Raw genomic sequence first — 7,500 nt, forward strand, 5'->3', positions numbered from 1 at the left:
GAAGAGGCAGAGAATAGGAAGGGAAGGGAGGAAAGAAACAATGAGGAAGGAGAGAGAGAGAGAGAAAGAGACAGATGTAGGATCTTAATTTGAGTCAGTATGCTACAGCACGAAAATAATCCTGCAGTATACAAAATGTAAATTATTATGTGGATTATAATTAATGGACATTTTTTAAGGTGTTTTTCGGGGAAATCAAATCAAGACATTTCTATGTGGAAATGACAAACTTTAGAAGTATTTTTAAACCTCAAATACACTACCAGTTAAAAATGGCCTGCATTGATCAAATTAAGATCCTACATATGTACCTTACATTCACAAATACCTTAAAATATGTCACTGCTAAAGAGAGGAGAACTGGTGAAACAGGTCATTATGTACCACCTGCTAAGTAAAAGACACATTCAGAATCCCAATGTTATTGTCTGAAGGTTACTGTGAAGATTATATAGATACATAGAAAATCACACACTGACCAAATGTTAATGTAGCAAATACTATATACACTGCTCAAAAAAATAAAGGGAACACTAAAATAACACATCCTAGATCTGAATGAATAAAATATTCTTATTAAATACATTTTTCTTTACATAGTTGAATGTGCTGACAACAAAATCACACAAAAATTATCAATGGAAATCAAATGTATCAACCCATGGAGGTCTGGATTTGGAGACACTCAAAATTAAAGTGGAAAACCACACTACAGGCTGATCCAACTTTGATGTAATGTCCTTAAAACAAGTCAAAATGAGGCTCAGTAGTGTGTGTGGCCTCCACGTGCCTGCATGACCTCCCTACAACGCCTGGGCATGCTCCTGATGAGGTGGCGGATGGTCTCCTGAGGGATCTCCTCCCAGACCTGGACTAAAGCATCCGCCAACTCCTGGACAGTCTGTGGTGCAATGTGGCTATGGAGCGAGACATGATGTCCCAGATGTGCTCAATTGGATTCAGGTCTGGGGAACGGGCGGGCCAGTCCATAGCACCAATGTCTTCCTCTTGCAGGAACTGCTGACACACTCCAGCCACATGAGGTCTAGCATTGTCTTGCATTAGGAGGAACCCAGGGCCAACCGCACCAGCATATGGTCTCACAAGGGGTCTGAGGATCTCATCTCGGTACCTAATGGCAGTCAGGATACCTCTGGCGAGCACATGGAGGGCTGTGCGGCCCCCCAAAGAAGTGCCACCCCACACCATGACTGACCCACCGCCAAACCGGTCATGCTGGAGGATGTTGCAGGCAGCAGAACGTTCTCCACGGCGTCTCCAGACTCTGTCACGTCTGTCACATGTGCTCAGTGTAAACCTGCTTTCATCTGTGAAGAGCACAGGGCGCCAGTGGCGAATTTGCCAATCTTGGTGTTCTCTGGCAAATGCCAAATGTCCTGCACGGTGTTGGGCTGTGAGCACAACCCGCACCTGTGGACGTCGGGCCCTCATACCACCCTCATGGAGTCTGTTTCTGACACATGCACATTTGTGGCCTGCTGGAGGTCATTTTGCAGGGCTCTGGCAGTGCTCCTCCTGCTCCTCCTTGCACAAAGGCGGAGGTAGCGGTTCTGCTGCTGGGTTGTTGCCCTCCTACGGCCTCCTCCACGTCTCCTGATGTACTGGCCTGTCTCCTGGTAGCGCCTCCATGCTCTGGACACTACGCTGACAGACACAGCAAACCTCCTTGCCACAGCTCGCATTGATGTGCCATCCTGGATGAGCTGTACTACCTGAGCCACTTGTGTGGGTTGTAGACTCCGTCTCATGCTACCACTAGAGTGAAAGCACACTGATTGATAATAAATTTCACATGCTGTTGTGCAAATGGAATAGACAACAGGTGGAAATTATAGGCAATTAGCAAGACACCCCCAATAAAGGAGTGGTTCTGCAGGTGGTGACCACAGACCACTTCTCAGTTCCTATGCTTCCTGGCTGATGTTTTGGTCACTTTTGAATGCTGCCAATTAATTATTTTAAATGAAAGTAAGGACAAGTATGGCATCAATTTGTCTCTCAGTAACACAGTTACACATTGTCTCTCAGTAACACGGTTACACATTGTCTCTCAGTAACACAGTTACACATTGTCTCTCAGTAACACGGTTACACATTGTCTCTCAGTAACACAGTTACACATTGTCTCTCAGTAACACAGTTACACATTGTCTCTCAGTAACACGGTTACACATTGTCTCTCAGTAACACAGTTACCGAGCATTCGGAAAGTTTTCAGACGCCTTGACTTGTTCCACAATACCCCATAATGACACACAATACCCCATAATGACATCACAATACCCCATAATGACATCACAATACCCCATAATGACATCACAATACCCCATAATGACATCACAATACCCCATAATGACATCACAATAGCCCATAATGACAAAGCAACAACAGGTTTTTAGAAATGTTTGCAAATGTATTACAAATAAAAAGCTAATATCACATTTACATCAGTATTCAGAAGCTTTACTCAGTACTTTGTTGAAGCACGTTTGGCAGCGATTACAGCCATGAGTCTTCTTGTGTATGATGCTACAAGCTTGGCACACCTGTGTTTGGGAGTTTCTCCCATTCTTCTCTGCAGATCCTCTCAAGCTCTGTTAGGTTGGATGGGGAGCATCGCTCCACAGCTATTTTCAGGTCTCTCCAGAGATGTTCGCTCGGATTCAAGTCTGGGCCCTGGCTGGGCCACTCAAGGACATTCAGAGACTTGTCACGAAGCCACTCCTGCGTTGTCTTGGCTATGTGCTTAGGGTTGTTGTCCTGTTGGAAGGTGAAACTTCCCTCCAGTCTGAGGTCCAGAGCGCTCTGGAGCAGGTTTTCATCAAGGATCTCTCTGTACTTTGCTCCGTTCATCGTTCCCTCGATACTGACTAATCTCCTAGTCCCTGCTGCAGAAAAACATTCCCACAGCATGATGCTGCCACCACCATGCTTCACCGTAGGGATGGTGCCAGGTTTCCTCCAGACATGATGCTGCCACCACCATGCTTCACTGTAGGGATGGTGCCAGGTTTCCTCCAGACATGACGCTTGGCAATCAGGCCAAAGAGTTCAATCTTGGTTTCAATCGACCAGAGAATCTTGTTTCTCATGGTCTGAGAGTCCTTAGGTGCCTTTTGGCAAACTCCAAGCGGGCTGTCATGTGCCTTTTACTGAGGAGTGGCTTACGTATGGCCACTCTACCATAAAGGCCTGATTGGTGAAGTGCTGCAGAGATGGTTGTACTTCTGGAAGGTTCTCCCATCTCCACAGAGGAACTCTGGAGCTCTGTCAAAGTGACCATCAGGTTCTTGGTCACCTCCCTGACCAAGGCCCTTCTCCCCTGAACTCTCAATTTGGCCGGGCGGCTCTAGGAAGAGTCTTGGTGGTTGCAAACATCCTCCATTTAAAAATGATGGAGGCCACTATGTTCTTGGGGACCTTTAATGCTGCAAACATTTTTTGGTACCCTTCCCCAGATCTGTGCCTCGACACAATCCTGCCTCGGAGCTCTACGGACAATTCCTTCGACCTCATGGCTTGGTTTTTGCTCTGACATGCACTGTCAACTGTGGGACCTTATATAGACAGGTGTGTGCCTCTCCAAATCATGTCCAATCAAATTAATTTACCACAGGTGGACTACAATCAAGTTCAGAAACATCTCAAGGATGATCAATGGAAACGGGATGCAGCTGAGCTCAATTTCGACTCTCATAGCAAAGGGTCTGAATACATATGTTATTTGCAAAAAAATTTAAAAAACGGTTTTTGCTTTGTCATTATGGGATATTGTGTGTAGTTTAATGAGGGGAAAAAGTGTATTCATTTTAGAATAAGGCTGCAACGTAAGGAAATGTGGAAAAAGTCAAGGGGTCTGAATACTTTCTGAATGCACTGTATACACTGAGTGTACAAAACATTAGGAACACCTTCCTAATATTGAGTTGCACCCCCTCTCTTGCCCTCAGAACAGCCTCAGTTCATCGGGCGTGGTCTGTACAAGGTGTTGAACGCGTTCCATGGGGATGCTGGCCCGAGTTCACTCCCACAGTTGTATTAAGTTGGTTTGATGTCCTTTAGGTGGTGGACCATTCTTGATACACACAGGAAATGGTTGAGCGTGAAAAACCCAGCAGCGTGGCAGTTCTTGACACAAACCAGTGCGCCTTCACCCTCTGAATGGCACACACACACGATCCATGTCTCAACTGTCTCAAGGCTTAAAACTCCTTATTTAACCTGTTTCCTCCCCTTCATCTACACTGATTGAAGTGGATTTAACAGGTGGCATCAATAAAGGATCATAGATTTCACCTGGTCAGTCTACCTCATGGAAACAGCAGGTGTTCATAATGTTTTGTGCAGTCAGTGTGTAAATATATATATATATATATATAGTGTTTTTGTCTCATATGGTATTGTGTTTTAGGTCAGCGTCTATTAACCCAGAAACATCTGCTTTTAGTCACCGAAGTGCCTCCAATCCTACTATCCCATCTGTCTTTTAGTCACCGAAGTTCCTCCAATCCTACTAACCCATCTGCTTTTAGTCACCGAAGTGCCTCCAATCCTACTATCCCATCTGCTTTTAGTCACCGAATCCTCCAATCCTACTATCCCATCTGCTTTTAGTCACCGAATCCTCCAATCCTACTAACCCATCTGCTTTTAGTCACCGAAGTGCCTCCAATCCTACTATCCCATCTGCTTTTAGTCACCGAATCCTCCAATCCTACTAACCCATCTGCTTTTAGTCACCGAAGTGCCTCCAATCCTACTATCCCATCTGCTTTTAGTCACCGAATCCTCCAATCCTACTATCCCATCTGTCTTTTAGTCACCGAAGTGCCTCCAATCCTACTATCCCATCTGCTTTTAGTCACCGAAGTGCCTCCAATCCTACTATCCCATCTGTCTTTTAGTCACCGAAGTGCCTCCAATCCTACTATCCCATCTGCTTTTAGTCACCGAATCCTCCAATCCTACTAACCCATCTGCTTTTAGTCACCGAAGTGCCTCCGATCCTACTATCCCATCTGCTTTTAGTCACCGAATCCTCCAATCCTACTATCCCATCTGTCTTTTAGTCACCGAAGTGCCTCCAATCCTACTATCCCATCTGCTTTTAGTCACCGAAGTGCCTCCAATCCTACCATCCCATCTGTCTTTTAGTCACCGAAGTGCCTCCAATCCTACTATCCCATCTGCTTTTAGTCACCGAAGTGCCTCCAATCCTACTATCCCATCTGTCTTTTAGTCACCGAAGTGCCTCCAATCCTACTATCCCATCTGTCTTTTAGTCACCGAAGTGCCTCCAATCCTACTATCCCATCTGTCTTTTAGTCACCGAAGTGCCTCCAATCCTACTATCCCATCTGTCTTTTAGTCACCGAAGTGCCTCCAATCCTACTATCCCATCTGTCTTTTAGTCACCGAAGTGCCTCCAATCCTACTATCCCATCTGTCTTTTAGTCACCGAAGTGCCTCCAATCCTACTATCCCATCTGCTTTTAGTCACCGAAGTGCCTCCAATCCTACTTTCCCATCTGTCTTTTAGTCACCGAAGTGCCTCCAATCCTACTATCCCATCTGTCTTTTCTCCTCAGAAACAGGTTGTTGTGGTCGTTGATGTGTTGCGGAGTCACTTCCTTTCCATTAACACACCTGGCCTCCTGTGTGGTGTGTAGGTGTAGCGTTACCTGACTTTACCTGGATCTATCTGGTGTTACCTGGTGTTACCTGGCGTTACCTGACTTTACCTGGTGTTACCTGGTGTTACCTGACTTTACCTGGTGTTACCTGACTTTACCTGGCGTTACCTGACTTTACCTGGTGTTACCTGGTGTTACCTGGTGTTACCTGGCGTTACCTGGTGTTACCTGATGTTACCTGGTGTTACCTGACTTTACCTGGTGTTACCTGATGTTACCTGATGTTACCTGACTTTACCTGGTGTTACCTGACTTTACCTGGTGTTACCTGGTGTTACCTGACTTTACCTGGTGTTACCTGACTTTACCTGGCGTTACCTGACTTTACCTGGCGTTACCTGGTGTTACCTGATGTTACCTGACTTTACCTGGTGTTACCTGATGTTACCTGGTGTTACCTGACTTTACCTGGTGTTACCTGACTTTACCTGGCGTTACCTGACTTTACCTGGCGTTACCTGGTGTTACCTGGTGTTACCTGACTTTACCTGGTGTTACCTGGTGTTACCTGGTGTTACCTGACTTTACCTGGTGTTACCTGACTTTACCTGGTGTTACCTGGTGTTACCTGGTGTTACCTGGCGTTACCTGACTTTACCTGGTGTTACCTGACTTTACCTGGTGTTACCTGACTTTACCTGGTGTTACCTGGTGTTACCTGGTGTTACCTGGCGTTACCTGGTGTTACCTGATGTTACCTGGTGTTACCTGACTTTACCTGGTGTTACCTGACTTTACCTGGTGTTACCTGACTTTACCTGGTGTTACCTGACTTTACCTGGTTTTACCTGGTGTTACCTGGTGTTACCTGACTTTACCTGGTGTTACCTGGTGTTACCTGACTTTACCTGGTGTTACCTGACTTTACCTGGTTTTACCTGGTGTTACCTGGTGTTACCTGACTTTACCTGGTGTTACCTGGTGTTACCTGACTTTACCTGGTGTTACCTGACTTTACCTGGCGTTACCTGACTTTACCTGGCGTTACCTGGTGTTACCTGGTGTTACCTGACTTTACCTGGTGTTACCTGGTGTTACCTGACTTTACCTGGTGTTACCTGACTTTACCTGGTGTTACCTGGCGTTACCTGGTGTTACCTGGCGTTACCTGACTTTACCTGGTGTTACCTGACTTTACCTGGTGTTACCTGACTTTACCTGGTGTTACCTGGTGTTACCTGGTGTTACCTGGCGTTACCTGGTGTTACCTGATGTTACCTGGTGTTACCTGACTTTACCTGGTGTTACCTGACTTTACCTGGTGTTACCTGACTTTACCTGGTTTTACCTGGTGTTACCTGGTGTTACCTGACGTTACCTGGTGTTACCTGGTGTTACCTGGTGTTACCTGGTGTTACCTGACTTTACCTGGTGTTACCTGGTGTTACCTGGTGTTACCTGGTGTTACCTGACTTTACCTGGTGTTACCTGACTTTACCTGACTTTACCTGGTGTTACCTGGTGTTACCTGGTGTTACCTGACTTTACCTGGTGTTACCTGGCGTTACCTGACTTTACCTGGTGTTACCTGACTTTACCTGGTGTTACCTGACTTTACCTGGTGTTACCTGACTTTACCTGGTGTTACCTGGTGTTACCTGGTGTTACCTGGTGTTACCTGACTTTACCTGGTGTTACCTGGTGTTACCTGACTTTACCTGGTGTTACCTGGTGTTACCATGCTTTACCTGGCATTACCCGGTGTTACCTGGCATTACCTGGCATTTACCTGGCATTACCTGCCATTTACCTGCCATTTACCTGGCAGTTACCTGGCATTACCTGG

The sequence above is a fragment of the Oncorhynchus tshawytscha genome, unplaced genomic scaffold (genome assembly GCF_018296145.1).
Source record: "Oncorhynchus tshawytscha isolate Ot180627B unplaced genomic scaffold, Otsh_v2.0 Un_contig_4363_pilon_pilon, whole genome shotgun sequence".
Classification (NCBI taxonomy): domain Eukaryota; kingdom Metazoa; phylum Chordata; class Actinopteri; order Salmoniformes; family Salmonidae; genus Oncorhynchus; species Oncorhynchus tshawytscha.